Raw genomic sequence first — 22,020 nt, 5'->3', positions numbered from 1 at the left:
TCCCATTCCCCTCCCGAGATTTCCCCCGGCGGATGAGGCTTGCGATGCCTGATGATGCGTGTGGAACAGAGACAAGAAGGGGATCCGGTCCTCCTCATCGTCAGCCATGGCGGCGGCGGTTCTGGCTACTGGCGACGGCGACGAATGGAGCAGAGGGGCGATGCGGGGAAGGTGCGGGGCGGGGAAGGAGCGAAGCATTGCGGGGCGGGGCAGGTGCGATGCGGGGAAGCGATCGATGGAAAAGTCCCAATAAGCTCCTCCCCGAGAGTCTTTTTCGATAAGTCCCAAATCACCACAATAAGTCCCAGTAAGTCCCTTGTGTTTGGTTTAGGTGGGACTTATAGGGACTTTTTTAAGTCCCTAAACCAATAAGTCCCTGGAAACAAACACCCCCTTATATTTTCCTGATGCATCGCTGCCTATCCCATGGGCTACATGCGTACATGGGAGGGGTCCCTGGACCTCGGGGGCCCGGGGTGGCCGCCCCCCTGCCCCTTCCCAGGGACGACCCTTTCTTCGATCCATTTGTGCTCCTGCTGAAAATCCAACTAGCTTAGTTGAGGGAAAAACATTAGATAAGCATGCTTGTTTTGTGGTACACCGCTTATCTCAAAAAGGGAAACTTTTATGGCATCATATTAATAGTACTTGTTGTTCTGAAGACCCTAAAAAACACCTTCCCTTCCAATGTGAATTTAAGGATAATGGAATCATATCTTCTTATGCCAAAGGTGTTTATAATTACTATGATGTTGAACAAATTGAAGAATTTGTTGCTTTTAAGGGTGCTTATGAAATTGCTTCTTTGATTGAAAAGTATGATGCTACTCTTTACAAATCTAAATTTTTTGCCATACTTAAATATTGCTATAAAAACTATGCTTCCAATGCTTATGTTAAAGAATATATTGAGTACTTCTCCGCTGTCCAAGAAGAGACTAACATTTTGCAGGAGTCTATGGAAGAAGAAAATGATGAAACTGTGACCTCATTGGATGAAAAAGATGAGGAGGAGAGCGAAGAACAAAAGGAGGAAGAGCGGATTAGCTACCCATGCCCACCTTCTGATGAGAGTAACTCTTCAACTCATACATTGTTTAATGTCCCTTCGCTCTCATTAAAGGATGAATGCTATGATAATTGCTATGATCCCGTTGATTCTTTTGAAATATCATTTTTGATGAATTTGATGTTTGCTATGCTTGTGGCCAAGATGCCAATAAGAATTATGCTTATGGAGATGAACTTGCTATAGTACCTTATGTTAAGAATGAAATTGTTACTCTTGCACCCACACATGATAGTCCTATTATCTTTTTGAATTCTCCAAACTACACTATATCGGAGAAGTTTGCACTTATTAAGGATTACATTGATGGGTTGCCTTTTACTGTTGCACATGATAATTTTGTTGAATGTAATATGCACGTGCTTGCTGCTCCTACTTGCAATTATTATGAGAGAGGAACTACATCTCCGACTCTCTATGTTTTCAACACGATAAAATTGCAAGAAACTGCTTATGCTATGTATTGGCCTTTACTTGATGTGCATGAATTGTTCTTGTATGACATGACAATGCATGGGAAGAGAGTTAGACTTCATCATTTCATGATACTAGTAAGCATGCACGTGCAACGCACGAATAACCGTACACATGAATTTCCCTATTCATAATTAGAAAAATTCACACATCTATGGCAATTAAGGGGGTGAACTTTTCCATAGAGAACATATGGGATATTTATTGTGCGTATAGTAAAAATGGAACAAAATATTCCATAATGTTTCTGTTATCTAATGCAAACTCCATATGACTTATGATGCATTAAGCATTGTACAAATGAACATGGTAGAGACAGAAAAGAGGTACAAAAAGGAAAAATAGGAACATACTAAATGAGCGCCAAGGTAAAGTTTATCAGAGTTATAATTGAAAAAGGGCCATACACTATCGCAAGGCACAAGAATTGTCATTAAAAACAATGAAAAAATGTTAAATAATAATATGATTGTTAATGGTTCTTACATGATGAACCACAAATGTTTCCAAAAATAAACATGGGAAAAGTATCATATAGTACTCCCTCTGATCCATATTACTTGTCGCTCAAACAGATGTATCTACATATATTTCAGTGCTTGATACATCCATTTGAGCAACAACTAATATGGATCAGAGGGAGTATATGATTTTAGAACAAATGCCATACATGCATGAGAATAACGCCCGATTCACGAATCAACATCAATCTTAACACGTACCAATGAAAATTATAACCTTGTAGTGCCACGGAACAGTTCACCAATCTATACTGATCACAATCGGTTCAATTTTACACATATATGCATTGGACATAGTGATCCTAAAGGCAATGTCTTCGTCTTGGTAGAATTTTGTCTGATACATACTGGACACATAGAAGCATTTGACACATCAGGTGCATCACCTTGATACTGGCGCGGTTGTGTTAACAATAGTGCATTTCCTGACGAAAATTTGAGATACCATGCAAATTACTATCTAATCTTGAACATGCTTCATGCGGTATCTAGAAGCCAACGCTAGAGGAGCATTAACTTGATTGCAGCACAACTAATGCTCAACCCCTGAATATTCCTTTTTCAACTATTGTCATGCCCATGAACATGCCCACTTGCACCCTGTAACTCAATCAACTGATCAGAGGTTATAATTTAAAAACAAATCAAGGTCACATCTATATTCAAATATGTCATCTTCTTTAGAATACTTAACTTTCCATTATCTAAGAAAACAATGTCATAAACATATGCAGATTCAGGGTCCTATCTCAGAGAAAATAATAAGTACAAAAGAAATTGTCAAGGTTTCTACATGCAACATTCCAATGCTTGATGCGCCCTCTCTAGGAGCAGCAGTACATAAATTGAGTCCTTGCAAGCCAAGAGCTTAATCCCCCCCCCCAAGAATATCAGTTTTTCACAGGAGGAAATTAACCCCACAAACTAAAATAAAAAACTGAATCCTTGCAAATAAAAATCAAAACTGAATGCCCTGCAGAACATGTCACATATGCTCAAAATAGAGAACCGAATTAACAAGATGGTACGTTAATCTATCAGGGGGAATAAGTGGGCAGATCAACTTATGGGGATAGAGATACGAGTGTCTTGTGGTCTTGATTGCAGGGAGTCAAAGGCGAGTGAGGTGGCTGACTGGAGAACATTTGCGATATTTGTTAGGCCAAAAAAAAGTTCAAGATTAGTCAAGTCATTCCCAATGAAGAAGCTGAGCCAAACCTAACGAATCAACGCCTCCATTTTGGCCATCTCAGTGTGGTCAACCCCTAATTCGAGTGTGGTGCATCGATGCAGACTCTCCACACCTCCACCAAGCCAAAAATATATGCATTCAATTTTAGTAAGGGCATTCATGATTAATGGAGGAACGAATTCTCACTTTTAGTAAAGGAATTCATGGTGTCTATTCGAATTATAGTCATACTGGGATCCAGAGACTACACTGTTAACACAAACTCGCAAATGGTATATTGCAGTGTACAGTGAACAAACTAACTAACATAATATTCATGTGAATTTTAGATAGAAGTGTACGAATACGGAAGTAGGATCCAATGCTGAATTTATACTTTGAGGGTACCTCCTGTGACATCTTTTGGTATACTCAGAAAGCTTCAACTCTAGTTCTTCTATATACGGCCTACAAAATGATAATTTGATGCAGTGAAACAGTGGTGGTTCTTGACATTGATTATCAACTGGGGAGGGGGGCACAAGACGGAAAGATAGATCACCATTTAAGGAATTATATTGGTGCTAAAAACCCGTGCCCACTAAATAATACAACCTACAAGAACATCAAATTGGATGCAATTACAGGGGTAAATTGATTGTATTTAGGCATCTGCAAGATAAAGATTGTACTCTAGAAAAATGTGTGCCTATTTCTCTGCAATGGAATGCCCTAATACTAAGGTTAAAACATCATCTAATAATTTCTGTATAATGAAAATTTTGTATCAAATAATTCTTTCTGCTTAAAAATGTTCAACTAAAAATGCAAGGAGGAACATATCGATCAAGTTGATGGCAGTATATACTTAAACACAGTCTCCTACTTCCTCTGAAGTTTTGCTAATTCCCTCCCCAGATTCAGAAATTACAACCCACCTCAGTGTTCTGTTTATAAACAACCAGTGGAACTGCACGTACATGGCCAAAATCAAGATTTCAAGTAATCTAATTCAACATGGTTCACATTGAGAAAAATAACATACACGTGAGCTCCACACTCTGGGTCCCCGGCACGAAAAAAACATTGCATGTCAATGAGCATTTGACGGATGTGAGGCAGCTCGCAGCGACGGAGTGAGGGAGGCGGAGGACGCGGTGAAGGGCAGCGGTGGGTCCTGCTCCCTCGGCGGAGTGAGGCATGATGTGGACGGCATGACAGGATGCCAAGGTCATGGTGGCTCCTGCTCCTTCGTGGCGCGGTGGCGCAGCATGCCGCGGGTGGCATCAGGTCGGGGGTGCGACGGCTCCTGCACCCTGGGTGGCACGGCGGTGCTACGTCTTGAGCTTGCGTTGGTTTTCCTTAAAAAGGAAAGGGTGATGCAACAATAGTAGCGTAAGTATTTCCCTCAGTTTTTGAGAACCAAGGTATCAATCCACTAGGAGGCTCCTCACAAGTCCCACGCACCTACACAAACAAACAAGAACTCGCAACCAACGCAATAAAGGGGTTGTCAATCCCTTCAAGGCCACTTGCGAAAGTGAGATCTGATAGAGATAATATGATAAGACAAATATATTTTTGGTATTTTATTATATAGATTGGAAAAGTAAAGATGCAAATAAAAGTAGATTGAAAGCTTATATGATAAGAGATAGACCCGGGGGCCATAGGTTTCACTAGTGGCTTCTCTCAAGATAACATAATTATTACGGTGGGTGAACAAATTACTGTCGAGCAATTGATAGAAATGCGCATAGTTATGAGATTATCTAGGCTTGATCATGTATATAGGCATCACGTCCGTGACAAGTAGACCGACTCCTGCCTGCATCTACTACTATTACTCCACACATCGACCGCTATCCAACATGCATCTAGAGTATTAAGTTCATGAAGAACAGAGTGACGCATTAAGAAAGATGACATGATGTAGAGGGATAAACTCATGCAATGTGATATAAACCCCATCTTTTTATCCTCGATGGCAACAATACAATACGTGCCTTGCTGCCCCTGCTGTCACTGGGAAAGGACACCGCAAGATTGAACCCAAAACTAAGCACTTCTCCCATTGCAAGAAAGATCAATCTAGTAGGCCAAACTAAACCGATAATTCAAAGAGACTTGCAAAGTTAACTTAATCACACATAAAAGAATTCATAGGTGATTCAAATATTTCTCATAGACAAACTTGATCATAAACCCACAATTCATCGGATCTTGACAAACACACCGCAAAAAGAGTTACATCGAATAGATCTCCAAGAAGAGGAAGGAGAACTTTGTATTGAGAATCAAAGAGAGAGAAGAAGCCATCTAGCTAATAACTATGGACCTGAAGGTCTGTGGTATACTACTCACAACTCATCGGACAGGCCTTGGAGATGATGTAGAGGCCCTCCATGATCGATTCCCCCTCCGGCGAAGCGCCGACGAAGGCTCCAAGATGGGATCTCGCAGATACAGAAGGTTACGGCGGTGGAAATAGTTTTTCGTGGTCGCTTATGATGTTTTCGGGGTACATGGGTATATGTAGGAGGAAGAAGTAGGCCGGTGGACACTCGAGGGGCCCACGAGGGTGGGGGGCGCGCCCACCTGTAGGGGGCGCGCCGGGCACCCTCGTGGCCTCCTTGCTTGTTTCTTGACTTCAACTCCAAGTCCTTCGGATCACGTTTGTTCCAAAAAGATCGCTCCCGAAGGTTTCACTCCATTTGGACTCCGTTTGATATTTCTTTTCTTCAAAACACTGAAATAGGAAAAAAACAACAATTCGGGCTGGGTCTCCGGTTAGTAGGTTAGTCCCAAAAATGATATAAAAGTGTAAAGTAAAGCCCATAAACATCCAAAACGGGTAATATAATAGCATGGAACAATAAAAAAATTATAGATACGTTGGAGACGTATCAGGCGGCGGCAAGGAGGGGGCAGCACGAGGTCGGGGGCGCGGCAGCTCCTGCACCCTGGGTGGCATGGCGGCGATAGGGAGGGGGCGGCACGAGGTTGGGGGCGCAGCGGCTCCTGCACCCTGGGTGGCACGGCGGCGGTAGGGAGGTACTGCGGGGATAGTGATTTACTTTTGGAATTTTATCTCAGGGTGCGTGATTATAAGAGATGGTTACGTGATTATCTGAGGGTGGGTGATTTCGGTTTTTTGTGTGCCTCGCGTGATTGTGGGGATGCATTTGCAGATGCGAGATGTGAAATTTCCTTCATGGTGGAGTACGGTCACTTATGGGAAATTGCTAAGTGCACACGATAAATGCATTAGATTAATGATGAATGTTAGATTAAAAATTGTGGGCCTAACCGTGTGGTGCTGATTGGTTCATGCGGCGTTGTGGAACTAATTGAGGGGTGCATCTAAGAAAGTTCTTGTTTGATTGTTTAATATTAGTAGAGATATGTTGCTTTGTGCTCACTACTAAATGCTAAATCATTGTTAATTAAAATTGGCTTTGATATACCTTGGGATCCAGGTGGATTCATTATTTGAGCACTTTATGCCTAGCTCAATGGCTTTAAAGAAAGCGCTGCCAGGGAGACAACCCGGAAGTTTTGAAGTCATTTATTTCTGTTGAGTGCTTTTGTAAAGTATAAAAACAAAATAAATAACGGAGAACTTAAAACTTCACAAAAAGGAAAGTGAAAGTGAGAGAGACGAGCATTGTTGAAGTGGGGGAGCTCCTTAAACTTGTCCAGGCTCATGGAAACTTTGTGAATCTCAATTACAGAAACTTTTCAACAAAAATATTTATCCCCTTGTACAAATCCTTTGTATTGTAAAATTATTGTGCCAAGGTTTGCCTTTAGGATGATTAGATTGCTTGTTGGTATGTGCGGTGCAGAAAGAGAAACTTTGGCTGTAGCGCATGAATTTTCATTTTTTACTGGAACATCAAAAGGTTCTGGAACTTCTTGCACACTATTGATATACAATTTTTTTATTTCGTCCTATTTTTTCAGAATTTTTGGAGTACCAAAAGTATGGTAGATGTTCAGATTGCTACGTACTGTCATGTTTAAGACATATTCTGTTTTTGATGCATTGTTTTTCTTGTTTTGATGAAACTATCGATTCTATCGGTGGTATAAGCCATGGAAAAGTTATATTACAGTAGCTACAATGCAAAAACAAAATATGAATTGGTTTGCAATAGTACTTAGAGTAGTGATTTGCTTTATTATACTAACGGATCTTACCGAGCTTTCTATTGAGTTTTGTGTGGATGAAGTGATCAAAGATCGAGGAGGTCTCGATATGCGGAGAAGGAGGAGAGGTAAGAGCTCAAGCTTTGGAATGCCCAAGGCACCCCAAGTAAATATTCAAGGAGACTCAAGCGTCTAAGGTTGCGGATGCCCCGGAAGGCATCCCATCTTTCTTCAACAAGTATTTGTATGTTTTCGTCTTCGTTTTGTTCAGGTGATATGTGTAAATCTTGGAGCGTCTTTTGTGTTTATTTTTCATTTTTCTTTTATGCACCATGTTGGTATGAGATAGTCCATGGTTGATTTTTAGAATGCTCATTGCACTTCACTTATATCTTTTGAGTATGGCTTTACAGAATGCTTCATGTGCTTCACTTATATCATTTGAAGTTTGGATTTCCTGTTTCTCTTCACATAGAAAACCGTTGTTTGCAGAATGCTCTTTTGATTCACTTATATTTGTTAGAGCATGGTATTTTATCGAAAGAATTAAACTCACATGCTTCACTTATAACTATTTAGAGAGTCAACAGGAATTGGTCAATTGCATGGTTAGTCACGAAATCCTACATAAAACTTATGGATCACTGAATATGATGTTTGATTCATTGCAATAGTTTTGCGATATAGAGATGATAATATGTGGGAAGTACTAGTAAACGGTTATGGTTAGTAGGAATATTGGTGTTAAGGTTTGTGATTCCCGAAGCATGCACGTATAGTCTCTCGTTATGCTATGAAGTTGGAGCATGATTTATTATTGATTGTCTTCCTTATGTGTGGCGGTCGGGGACGAGCGATGGTCTTTTCCTACCAATCTATCCCCCTAGGGGCATGCATAGTAGTACTTTGCTTCGAGGGCTAATAAACTTTTGCAATAAGTATATGAGTTCTTTGTGACTAATGTGAGTCCATGGATTCACTACAAAAAAAAGACACATCCGTGGCATTTTGGGCCGAACGAAATTTTTTCCTGTCATACTTCTGACACTTCTATGACGATAATTATGACCAAACCCGGTATCATCATAGATGTGGTGGGCTCCTACTTCTATGACAAAAAAATCATGACAGAAAATGGGCTTTTCGTCCTGGGCGGGCCTGAGACGCACCTGCATGACATTCTTTGGGCCGCCCATGACGGAAAAATCATGGTAGAAGTGAGGGCGAGGAAAATTTTGAGGAGTTCCAGGTTATGGTGGGTGGTCGGGGTCGAGCAATATACGGAGGTTTGCGCGTTTCTCTCGTACACGTACGCGCATGGGTGCGAGGCGTTGGTCTCTAACTGAACCCGAGCGAGGCGATTGCCTACTGAACCCGAGCAATTGCACTGGTTATGCGTTACTGAACCCGAGCTATCGATCGATCCCTGGCTGTTAACTGAACCCGATCGAGCAATTCCTTCCCTACTGCTGCTAACTGAAGCCGATCGACTTGCTGCCTCTTGATGAACAGTTCCCGGTGGGAGTTGGATGAACAGGACATTGTGGGGGTAGAGGCCGTTACCGCTGGATGAACAGGACCCTGATCGAGCCGGTTGGGGGTGGATGAACGGGACTCCATGGAGGGCTGGTTGAACAGTAGCCGGTGGAGGGTTGGATGAATAGTAGCCCGTGGAGGGGTGGTTGAACAGTAATCGGTGGAGGCTAGATGAACAGGAGCCCGTGGATGAACAGTAGCTGGTGGAGGCAGGAGGGAGACGCAGTGGATGAATAGTCACAGGTGGAGGCTGGAGGAGGTCGATAGTGGATGAACAGTAGCCCATGGAGGCAGGAGCAAGGCAGTAGACGGTGGATGAATAGTAGCCCATGGAGTCCCGTTTTACGGTACGCCACACCCCTCCCGATGAACAGGACCCCCATTTCGACCTTAGGAGGTCGAAGAGAAGTCCGTTTCCTCCGTTTTGTGGTACGCCACACCCCTCCCGATCAACAGGACCCCGTTTCGATCGTAGGAGGTCGAAGAGAAGTCCATTTCCTCTGTTTTGCGGTACGCCACACCCCTTCCGGTGAACAAGATGCCGTTTCAAATGTGTAAATATCCGCAGCAATGCACATGAGTGTAAGAGAAGTGACAGTGGAAGAAAGGATATTAATCATGATGATAAACACATACGAACCCATAGGTAGCATGCGCTGATATCTAGATGATCCATTACAGATAGTTCAGGTGGTTCAAAAGTAAAGCAATCTACCTAATCAAGATGTCATTCGACTTGAACATCATGACCAATCAATATTTTCACAAAGAAACATGCATAAAACATAGGGGTTGGGTAGTGCCCCCATCAACAGCTCAACACCCGCCTCCCCACCATGGCCATCTGCTCGACATACTTCACAACCACTGTTGTTCGGTCAAGCAAGATATGTGAAATCTCTGTGATAGTAATTAAAAATGACTGAAGATAACCAGTATGATTCTATAGAACAGAGTTCAGTAGTTCACTGCTTGGCCATTGAGTGAAAATACGTGAAAGCTTCATTTACAAAGAACAGTTATCAAAAAACTAATACCCATAAATCTAGTAATGCAATATTGTAGTTGACGTTCCAAGCTTTGCTCAAAACTACCTACCACGATGAAAATGCATAGAACAATGCTTGCCTGAATGTTGCTACATCACTAGTTCAATGACCGGCTCCTATTGGTATTTAATAATCAAACAACCACTACTAGGGAAAACCCTAGTAGTAGCACGGGTTTTGAGACTATCAGTAGCGCGGGCACCCGCGCTACCAATAAGGCGCTACAGCTAACTGTTAGTAGTAGCGCTGTCTGTACCCGCGCTACTACTATTGACTATATCAGCATCGCATTTTCGGAACGCGCTACTATTAGTTAGCTGTAGCGATTTCCTGAGCCCGCGCTACTGTTATATCTTTCACCATTTTCCCATTCCAGCTTCAGTAAACTGCAATTTCCAGATACTAGGTGCTACTAGATATCAATTTCATAAAGCATTATAGGTACTAGATAGTACTCCCTCGGTTCCAAATTACTCGTCGTGGTTTTAGTTCAAATTTAAACTAAAACCACGACGAGTAATTTGGAACCGAGGGAGTACTAGATAACAATTTCATATATACTCAACATGCATCCTCAAGCAGTACAAGGTGACATCGATGACGATCATCATATTTAGTTCTAGATGATATCAACGACGATCATCATATGTAGTTCTACATGATATCGACGACGATCATCATATGTAGTTGTAGATGATATAGCCACACACACATATGTAGTTCTAGATGATATCGACGACGATCATCATCCTCAAGCCTGGGCGGTGGGTGTTCCTGATAGTAATTAGGATGGCCTGTCCAACACGAAGATTCTTGCCAACGAGGAATCTCTTCCACCCAACCGAGTTTAAGTGTGTGCGACAGTCTGTGTCCATGCGGTAAGTACAGGTGGTGACGGAGCCCCTTGCGGTAAGGCGTAGTCCAGCTGAGCCTTCTTCATCAGGCTCGATACCACAACTCACAGATAGGTTTTTTGGCAATTTCTGAATAAAAAAACATATCAATTAATAAATAGCCTCACACATACTCTTGCAAATATATTTCTATTAAGTCTAGATTTCTACACTATCAAATGACACAGTACTACGCATTTGTACTAATTAATCATGAATTCTACTAATAAGTATATATGGATTATCTACACTATTAATAGTTCCTTGGATTCTACACTAATAGGCATGTGATCAGACTCTACACTAAAGCATATCAACGACTAGATTCCACACAACATATCATTGGACTCTACACTAAGCATATCATCGGATAATTTGCATTTGTAAGTATAACATACCATATCATGTCGATCGACCATGGTACTTGTCAGGCGGGTCACAAATGGCACCCCGACAAAGTCAGCACGTGGTGGAATTATGTGCCATAGGTTGCACACCTCCTCCTCGCTCAGCCTCATTCTTTGAGCTACGATGGCTTCATGAAGTGGGTTCTCATCATCTTCATCGAGTGGGTCCTCATTATCTTCATCATCTTCTTCATCTGCATCATCTTCGTCATCTTCATCATCTTCGTCATCTTCATCATCTTCCACCAGGTTGAGATAAATGACAGCCAGCTTGGGTCTTTCTGCTCTAAAGGAGAAGCTGATCAACTCACCACCAGTAAGACGCATGCGGGCGAGGAAACGGGCCCATCCATCTCCTCTAATCTGCGACATATTGCGTCCTTTTTCGACCTCCATAGTGTACGGCCCCCCAGGAGCCTCAAATGTCACAGTGTCTCCTGTCAGCTTGTTGAATGTCAACCTCACATTGCATGGGACGGTCTGTGTAAGAAAAGAAAAATGACACAATGCAGTAATGCCAACACTAAAAATAAAATAGTTGTTACATCTATCTATCTATCTATCTATCTATCTATCTATACCTATACTAATTACAGACTTCCAAAAAATTACCACGTTAATTAGAATTTATGAGCCGTTAATCTGGTGGGACCTATGAGTTAAGACGGTGTAGATCGACCCATAGATTTCCAGCCTGATTTTTTTATATTAAAAAAATATCTCCAAGGCCCACAATGGTTTGCCGGTTGTAAATAGAATCCAGCAAGGTTACGATCCTAATCCTCTGTTTGTTCCTACCGCAATTAAACAACCTCCGCTTTAAAAAAATACCTCCTATCTACCTACACATATCCCACAATGTATGGCCGGTTGAAAAACATAGCAGATTCCAGCAAGGGCACGATCCACTCTAAAAAGCCAATATACGAGCCTAATCAACCGTCCTACCTACCCATATCTCCTATCCCACCCTGCATTACGTTGCCATAATCCCTCTCCACGTACAACTTCTGTCAATCTTCCTGTCCTGCTTGCCGCCGTCACAACAGCCATGAATCGGTGGGGAAACAATCTTTGGGCTTCTCGCTGCCTTGGCCCGTGGTTGCCTCCTCGCTCTTCTCCCGGCCACCATTGTTGGTACAGATCACATGTCCAGCACTATATCACCTCCTGCCTCCATTGCCTATATTCTTAGAACCTTCTCGCTATTTCATTCACGCAAACAAGGGTACATCATCTTCTTCAAAACCAGTTTTTACATCATCTTCTTAACCCCAACTTACAAAGATTAGATGTATGCTGCAACATGATTTGTAAAATTAACTCTTCTTTCTATTAGCTAATTTGGTATTTTTTCTGCAGTTTGTACGTGCTTGGTGACGTACCTGATGCTTTTAGGAGAGCAAACCTGCTAATTTGGCTTTGTTGAATCTCTTTATTGAATTTTCTTTCGTTATTCATCCTTGGTCGCGTACACACGATAATTAGTTCTCTCACAGGCAAGCATAAAGGAGAATACGAGTTGTGCAACCATACTTGCAGGTACTGTTCTGATATATAGTTAATAGTAATACAGTCTGGTTTTTATCATAGATTTACAGTTTGATTCGCTTTTTTACCCGGAACAGAGTTGTTCATGCAGTTTTGAGGTTTGAGCCGCTCCTGGCAGGTACTATCTGAGATTTGCTTCTGTTCCCCTTTAATTGTAACTTCAACTTTGGGACTTTGTTTATTATATAATAGACCTAATAAAGATCAGATGGGCGATTAATTAGTCCTTTGTATATATCTCATTGGATCGTCCAACTTTCAAATCAATTCACAGATTATCTTATATTCTAAGAGAAAATAATGAGAACTCGGGAGGCGAAGATCAAAGCAAAATAAGTGTTGTCAGATTCTCCTAATCAAAACTCGCGAGGCGAAGATCATATAACATGGACACATATCCCTGTGAATGTGCCTCCACTTTGATGCCATCACACCTCGAGGAGTCCACTAACCCATGCTTTTCCATGTCGATGGGTTCCTTCGTGCTTGAGCATCAACTCCAATCAACAAGCCGTTGTGCCCAGTGGCGAAGCCACGTTGAGAGGAGTATGGTCAGTTGACCACACAGGTTTTTGGCAAATCCTTTATACACAAGTAGAAATCATGTATTTTTTTTATAAAATTGATGAAAACACATGTATTTGACATCACAGATTTAAAATGACATCACAGACTTCAGATCCTGGCACCGCCACTGGTTGTTGTGCCAGTGTCGCGTCGAATGCCGCCAGTGTCGCCCGTCCAAGATGATGATGCCGTTCGCTTTCGTTTATAACCGGAGGATGCCGTGCTGGTATTCTAATCTGTTTTTGTTGTTTGCATCCGGTAGTTAGATTATCCAATCAACATATGCTGTACATGAGGTTTGTGGTAGGAGTACGTACCCAGAATTATCTCTATTGAGTTCCTATAATCGCTTCCCTTACTGTATTTTATATAACAGTGACGCTAGCTGGAAGTGGATGACAATTTCTGCAGGTTATTTCAATTCTTTGGTCTCTTCTTTTAATTTATGCTCACCCAGTTATCCAATTGGATATGTGCATCTTACAAGTAAAAATGACGCTATCAGCTATGTGGTGGATCTTTTTATATTGCTTTTTCTGCATATTGAATGTATATGCATTCATTATGAAAAGAAGGTGGTGCCTTGCAGTATTTACCTGAATCGGCTAGGGAGATCGAAAAATGATGCTCAACTGAACGTCTGGTAGTTTTTCCACATATATATACTTGGTTAGTTTTAATAGCTGAACTGATTTTTGTAGTACAACTTATTTATTCTGTTGTATGCAACTTGGGCTTGCTTAATAAGACTAGCAAATTTCCAATAACGTTATCTGTAGTAATTGACTCCACTATACTAAATTGTTTTCCCTGTTGTAGTTGATATCTTTGTTATAGATACAAGCGCAGACCTTAGTAGACATGCATCGTGAGTAGATAAAGTTTAGTTTGTATTTATTTACTATAAGCAGAAAATATGGTCTCTTACGTACGTACATTTCCATTCTCTATAATGGGATATATTAAAAGGAATAATCATGTCTATGCTCTAATATCTTCTACAGAGTGAACTGGAGGGCCTCATATAATTTTAGTCGAAAGTACACAAGTCAAAGTCATTTTGGAGCATTAATTACATAGTTCTTTACAATTTATTCGTCTTTTAAGCATATTTTTCTATGTACATGGTGCTACTTGAAGCATTATATATATATATATATATATATATATATATATATATATATATATATATATATTCTAATCTTCTACACATAAGCCAGAATGCCAGGACGTGTATGAAGTTTCATTTCAATTACTTTTTATGACAATTGATCATTTTTCTTATCTATATATGATATCATGGATCATGAAAGTATATTTTCATACTTATGACCATGATCTCTTTGCCCAATTCTTTATGAACCTACTAATACTAAACTGGTGAAATTGAGGATACAAAGAAATCATTTAATGGAATCACAAATACAAAGTTGACACTCAAAATAACTAGCCCGTGCGGATGCACGGGTTGACGACTAGTTTCATCTAATTTCTTACCGCCGCATGATGAAAACTCGGTTGGAAGTAGATGCCAAACATCTTGCCAGTTGCAAGGCTGCTGGCGCACCTTGACTTGCGCAGTCGACATAGTGGTGGTGGTGGTGGCACCATTTTCCTAAAGCAATATGAGCAAAGGATTAATGATTCACTTCACAGGAAAGAAAAACAGTAGTATGTTTTATTTTTGGTTCTTCCGCGAGAAGCAATTTTATGGACAATTATAATCCTAAAATCTAATAACATATTAGATGACAAGGTACCACGTACCAAAGCATTCCGGTGGCACCTATTGCCGAAAAAATAACAATAAAATGGTGCATACTAAATTAACTAAATCAACTAGCATACTAAATCCACTAGCATACTAAATCAACTAAATCAAAATGTTCTAAATAAACTAAATCAACTAGCCTACTAAATTAACTAAATCAACTAGCCTACTAAATCAACTAAATCAAAATGTTCTAAATCAACTAGCCTACTAAATCAACTGAATCATATCAACTAAATCAGAATGTTGCATATGAACTAGCCTACTAAATCAAAATGTAGCAGGGAGGAGGGAGAAGGAGCGGCGACTCGAGGAGGGAGAAGAGAGTAGGACGGAGGAGGAAGGCGGAGCGAGGAGGGGCTGGCCGGCGGCAAGTGGAGGGGGAATGGAGGAGGAAGGCGGAGCGAGGAGGGGTCGGCCAGCGGCGAGTGGAGGGAGGACGGAGGAGGAGGCCGGTACCGAGTCCAGCGAGGAGGATGAGGTGACGGCGGCGCAGATCGAGGAGGGGCGACGGGGGAGGACTGGCGGCGCGGGGGTTGAGGGGGAGATCGAGTGTGTGTGTGAGTGTAATCTGGATCGGATAGGTGAGTGGGGGGAGATGGAATGGCTTAGTAGTAGCGCGCTATAGCAAAATGGGCTACTGCTAAACGACCTATCAGTAGCGCCTTTCGCCGAGAACGCGCTACTGCTATGTTAGACATAGACATAAAAAATACATTGATCATCAATTGTCTTTTTGTGTACAATCTGATTTGTCAATAGGAATCCTCGACGGTTGGTTTAAGAACAGGCGAGGATTCCTATTGCGGCAACAGATCCTACACATAGAGTTCAATGAAGACCAAGTGCTTGTGAAAGTTGTGGAAGTAACATATTTAAGGTGGTACAAACTCTCTTCACGGAGCGAGGTGGGACTAAATTTTTGTAGTAACCTTAGTAGTAGCGATTATTGCGTAAATGCGCTACTGCTATGATCCGTAGAAGTAGCGCTCTTTGTGTTAAGACGCTGCTGCTATAACTGGCCTCATGGCGGCGTCGTGGGAATTTTAGCAGTAGCGCGTTTTAGAGTGTGCGCGCTACTGATAAACTTGTTTCAGCAGTAAATTTTGAGAGCGCGCGCTACTGCTACATAGCAGCAGCGCCTGATTCTAAAGCGCGCTGCTGGTAAGATTCTGTGTATAGGCTTTTCCCTAGTAGTGAACAGTTCTACCTTGGAGACAGACCTCACCACCACGAAGTACTGGCATGCTCAAGAAGAGGTTCCTGACGTGGAGACACGACCTCAAGCACCTCACCACCAAGCCGAAATGCCAGACATTACTATTCAAGTTTAGAACATGATTCTTGCAAATATTTCACTGGAATTAGTTCATTCCAGGAGGAAACAGAACAAATAAAAATCGCATAATGGACTGGGATGGGGAGGCAAGTATTAACCATGCATATGTTGAAGAGTATAATATGAAAGAAATATGCCCTAGAGGCAATAATAAAGTTATTATTTATTTTCTTATTTCATGATAAATGTTTATTATTCATGCTAGAATTTTATTAACCGGAAACTTAGTACATGTGTGAATACATAGACAAAACATAATGTCCCTACTATGCCTCTACTTGACTAGCTTGTTTATCAAAGATGGTTATGTTTCCTAATCATAGACATGTGTTGTCATTTGATGAACATGATCAAATCATTAGGAGAATGATGTGATGGACATGACCCATTTGTTAGCTTAGCATTATGATCGTTACAGTTTCATTCCTACTTCTTTCTTCATGACTTATACATGTTCCTCAGACTATGAGAATATGCAACTCCCGAATACCGGAGGAACACCTTGTGTGCTATCAAACGTCACAATGTAAATGGGTGATTATAAAGATGCTCTACAGGTGTCTCCGAAGGTGTTTGTTGGATTGGCATAGATCGATATTAGGATTTGTCACTCCATGTTTCGGAGAGGTATCTCTGGGCCCTCTCGGTAATGCTCATCACCATAAGCCTTGCAAACAATGTGACTAATGATTTAGTTGCGGGATGAGGCATTACAGAATGAGTAAAGAAACTTGCCGGTAACGAGATTGAACTAGGTATGATGATACCGACGATCGAATCTCGGTTAACATACCGATGACAAAGGGAACAACGTATGTTGTTATGCGGTTTGACCGATAAAGATCTTCGTAGAATATGTAGGAACCAATATGAGCATCCAGGTTCTGATATTCATTATTGATCGGAGATGTGTCTCGATCATGTCTACATAGTTCTCGAACCCGTAGGGTCCGCACGCTTAACGTTCGATGACGATTTGTATTATGAGTTATGTGATTTGATGACTGAAGTTTGTTCAGAGTCCCGGATGAGATCACGGAAATGACGAGGAGTATATTGGAAGGCTATATTCGGACATCAAAATGGTTCCGGAGAAGTTCGGGTATTTTCCAGAGTACCGGGAGGTTACCTGAACCCCCCGGGAGAAGTTATGGGCCTGATGGGCCATAAGAGGGAAGCACACCAGCCCACAAGGGGTTGGTGCGCCCCCCTTGGACAGGAGGCCGATTAGGACTAGGAGAAGGGGGCTGGCCCCCCTTTCCTTCTCCTTCTCTCTTCCCCCTTTCCTACTCCATGTGGAGGTGGAATCCTACTAGGACTAGGCAGTCCTAGTAAGACTCCACACCTTGGCGCGCCCCCTAGGGCCGGCTTCCTCTCCCTCCCCCTCCTTTATATATGGGGGCAGGGGGCACCCTAGAACAAACAAGTTGATCTTTTAGTCGTGTGCGGTGCCCCCTTCCACAGTTACACACCTCGGTCATATCATCGTAGTGCTTAGGCGAAGCCCTGCATCGGTAACATCATCATCACCGTCGCCACGCCATTGTGCTGATGGAACTCTCCCTCAGCCTCGGCTGGATGAAGAGTACGAGGAACGTCATCGAGCTGAACGTGTGCTGAACGCGGAGGTGTCGTACGTTTGGTACTTGGATCAGTTTGATCGCGAAGACGTTCGACTATATCAACTGCGTTATTGAAACGCTTCCGCTTTTGGTCTACGAGGGTACGTGGACACACTCTCCCCTCTCATTGCTATGCATCACCTAGATAGATCTTGCGTGATCGTAGGATTTTTTTTAAATTACCGCGTTCCCCAACAATGGTATCAGAGCCAGGTCTATGCGTAGATGTTATATGCACGAGTAGAACACAAAGAGTTGTGGGCAATAATAGTCATACTACTTACCACCAACGTCTTACTTTGATTCGACGGTATTGTTGGATGAAGCGGCCCGGACCAACATTACATGACCACGTTCATGAGACTGGTTCTACCGACATGCTTCTGCACATAGATGGCTGGCGGGTGTCTGTCTCTCCAACTTTAGTTGAATCGAGTTTGGCTATGGCCGGTCCTTGTTGAAGGTTAAAATAGCACACTTGACGAAAAATCGTTGTGGTTTTGATGCGTAGGTAAGAACGGTTCTTGCTAGAAGCCCGTAGGAGCCATGTAAAACTTGCAACAACAAAGTAGAGGGCGTCTAACTTGTTTTTGCAAGGCTTGCTGTGATGTGATATGGTCAAGACATGATGTGGTATAATTTTTTGTATGAGATGATCATGTCCTGTAACTGAGTTATCGACAACTCGCATGAGCCATATGGTTATCGCTTTATTATATGCAATGCAATCGCCATGTAATTGTTTTACTTTATCACTAAGCAGTAGTGATAGTCGTAGAAGCAATAGTTGGCTAGATGACAACGATGCTACGATGGAGTTCAAGGTGTCGTGCCGGTGACGATGGAGATCATGACGATGCTTCGGTGATGGAGATCATGAGCACAAGATGATGATGGCCATATCATGTCACATATTTGGATTGCATGTGATGTTTATCTTTTATGCATATTATTTTTCTTAGTACGACGGTAGCATTATAAGATGATCCCTTACTAAATTTCAAGGTATAAGTGTTCTCCCTGAGTATGCACCATTGGTACAGTTCGTCGTGCCGAGACACCACGTGATGATCGGGTGTGATAAGCTCTATGTTCACATACAACGAGTGCAAGCCAGTTTTGCACACGCAGAATACTCGGGTTAAACTTGATGAGCCTAGCATATGAAGATATGGCCTCGGAACACTGGAGACCGAAAGGTCGAGCGTGAATCATATAGTAGATATGATTAACATAGTGATGTTCACCATTGAAAACTACTCCATCTTACGTGATGATCGGACATGGTTTAGTTGATTTGGATCACGTGATCATTTAGATGACTAGAGGGATGTCTGTCTAAGTGGGAGTTCTTAAGTAATATGATCAATTGAACTTTAATTTATCATGAACTTAGTCCTGATAGTATTTTGCAAATTATGTTGTAGATCAATAGCTCGCGTTATAGCTTCCCTATATTTTTATATGTTCCTAGAGAAAACTAAGTTGAAAGATGATAGTAGCAATGATGCGGACTAGATCCGTGATCAGAGGTGTATCCTCATTGCTGCACAAAAGAATTATGTCCTTGATGAACCGCTAGGTGATAGACCTATTGCAGGAGCAGATGCAGACATTATGAACATTTGGCTAGCTCAATATGATGACTACTTAATAGTTTAGTGCACCATGCTTTACGGCTTAGAACCGGGACTTCAAAAATGTTTCTGAAATGTCACAGAGCATATGAGATGTTCCAAGAGCTAAAATTGGTATTTCAGACTCATGCCCGTGTCAAGAGGTATGAGACCTCTGACAAGTACTTTGCCTAAAAGATGGAGGAGAATTGCTCAACTAGTGAGCATGTGCTTAGAATGTCTGGGTACTACAATCACTTGAATCAAGTGGGAGTTAATCTTCCAGATAAGATAGTGATTGACAGAGTTCTCTAGTCACCATCACCAAGTTACTGGAACTTCGTGATGAACTATAGTATGCAAGGGATGATGAAAACAATTCCTGAGCTTTTCGTGATGCTGAAATCGATGAAGGTAGAAATCAAGAAAGAGCATCAAGTGTTGATGGTTAAACAAGACCACTAGTTTCAAGGAAAGGGCAAAGGGAAAGAAAGGGAACTTCAAAAAGAATGGCAAGCAAGTTGTCACTCCCGTGAAGAAGCCCAAAGTTGGACCTAAGCCTGAAACAGAGTGCTTCTACTGCAAAGGAAATGGTCACTGGAGGTGGGACTGCCCCAAATATTTGGCGGATAAGAAGGACGGCAAAGTGAACAAAGGTATTTTTGCTATACATATTATCGATGTGTACCTTACTAGTGCTTGTTGTGATCCCTGGGTATTTGATATTTGTTCGGTTGCTAAGATTAGTAACTCAAAACAGGAGTTGCAGAATAAATAGAGACTAGTCGAGGATGAAGTGACGATGTGTGTTGGAAGTGGTTCCAAGATTGATATGATCATCATCGAGCAATCCCTATACTTTCTGGATTAGTGTTGAACCTAAATAAATGTTATTTGGTGTTTGCGTTGAGCACGGATATGATTAGATCATGTTAATTGCAATACAGTTATTCATTTAAGACATGGAATAATTGTTATTCTGTTTACATAAATAAAACCTTCTATGGTCATACACCCAATGTTGATGGTTTATTGAATCTCGATCGTGGTAATACATATATACGTAGTATTGATGCCAAAAGATCCAAAGTTGATAATGATAGTACACCTTATTAGTGGCACTGTCGTTTGGGTCATATCGGTGTAAAGCGCATAATGAAACTCCATACTGATGGACTTTTGGAATCACTTGATTATCATTTGATACTTGCGAACCGTGCCTTATGGGCAAGATGACTAAAACTTCGTTCTCCGGAACAATGGAACGAGCTAATGACTTATTGGAAATAATACATACCGATGTATGCAGTCCAATGAGTGTTGATACTCGTGGCGGGTATCCTTATTTTCTGACCTTCACAAATGATTTGAGCAGATATGGGTATATCTACTTAATGAAACACAAATCTGAAACATTTGAAAAGTTCAAAGAATTTCAGAGTGATGTGAAGAATCATCGTAACAAGAAAATAAAGTTTCTATGATCTGATCATGGAGGAGAATATTTGAGTTACGAGTTTGGCATTCATTAAAACAATGTGGAGTAGTTTCACAGCTCACGCCACCTAGAACACCACAGCATAATGGTGTGTTCGAACGTCGTAACCACACTTTATTGGATATGGTGCGGTCTATGATGTCTCTTACCGATTTACCACCATCGTTTTGGGTTATGCATTAGAGGCAATTGCATTCACTTTAAATAGGGCACCATCAAAACCTGTTGAGACAACGCCTTATGAACTGTGGTTTGGCAAGAAACCAAAGTTGTCGTTTCTTAAAGTTTGGGGTTGCGATGCTTATGTGAAAAAGTTTCAACCTGATAAGCTCGAACCCAAATCAGAGAAGTGCGTCTTCATAGGATACCCAAAGGAAACTGTTGGGTACATGATACGTCTCCAACGTATCTATAATTTATGAAGCATTTATGCTATTATATTATCTGTTTTGGATGTTTATGGGCTTTATTATACACTTTTATACTATTTTTGGGACTAACCTATTAACCGGAGGCCCAGCGCATATTGTTGTTTTCTTGCCTATTTTAGTGTTTCGAAGAAAAGGAATATCAAACGGAGTCCAAACAGAATCCAAATGGAATGAAACCTTCGGGAGCGTGATTTTTGGAACGAACGTGATCCAGGAGACTTGGAGTTGAAGTCAAGGAAGCTTCGAGGTGGCCACGAGGGTGGGGGCCCCGCCCCCACTACTAGGCACACCCCCCTATCTCGTGGGCCCCTCGAGCCTCCCCCGACTGACTTCTTTTGCCTGTTGAAGTCCAT

General features: G+C 41.7%; 1 long non-coding RNA gene across 1 annotated transcript; it reads left to right on the top strand.

The window, feature by feature from the left end:
• The first annotated feature begins 12,142 nt into the window (after positions 1-12,142).
• Positions 12,143-14,443, top strand: LOC123040498 (uncharacterized). Its single transcript, XR_006418167.1, has 3 exons — positions 12,143-12,500; positions 12,635-12,814; positions 12,901-14,443. It is a non-coding gene; the product is annotated as an uncharacterized lncRNA (long non-coding RNA).
• Positions 14,444-22,020: the final 7,577 nt, after the last annotated feature.

The sequence above is a fragment of the Triticum aestivum genome, chromosome 2B (assembly GCF_018294505.1).
Source record: "Triticum aestivum cultivar Chinese Spring chromosome 2B, IWGSC CS RefSeq v2.1, whole genome shotgun sequence".
Taxonomy (NCBI): domain Eukaryota; kingdom Viridiplantae; phylum Streptophyta; class Magnoliopsida; order Poales; family Poaceae; genus Triticum; species Triticum aestivum.
The sequence above is the reverse complement of the archived record's forward strand: the minus strand, read 5'-3'. Positions and strand labels throughout refer to the sequence as shown.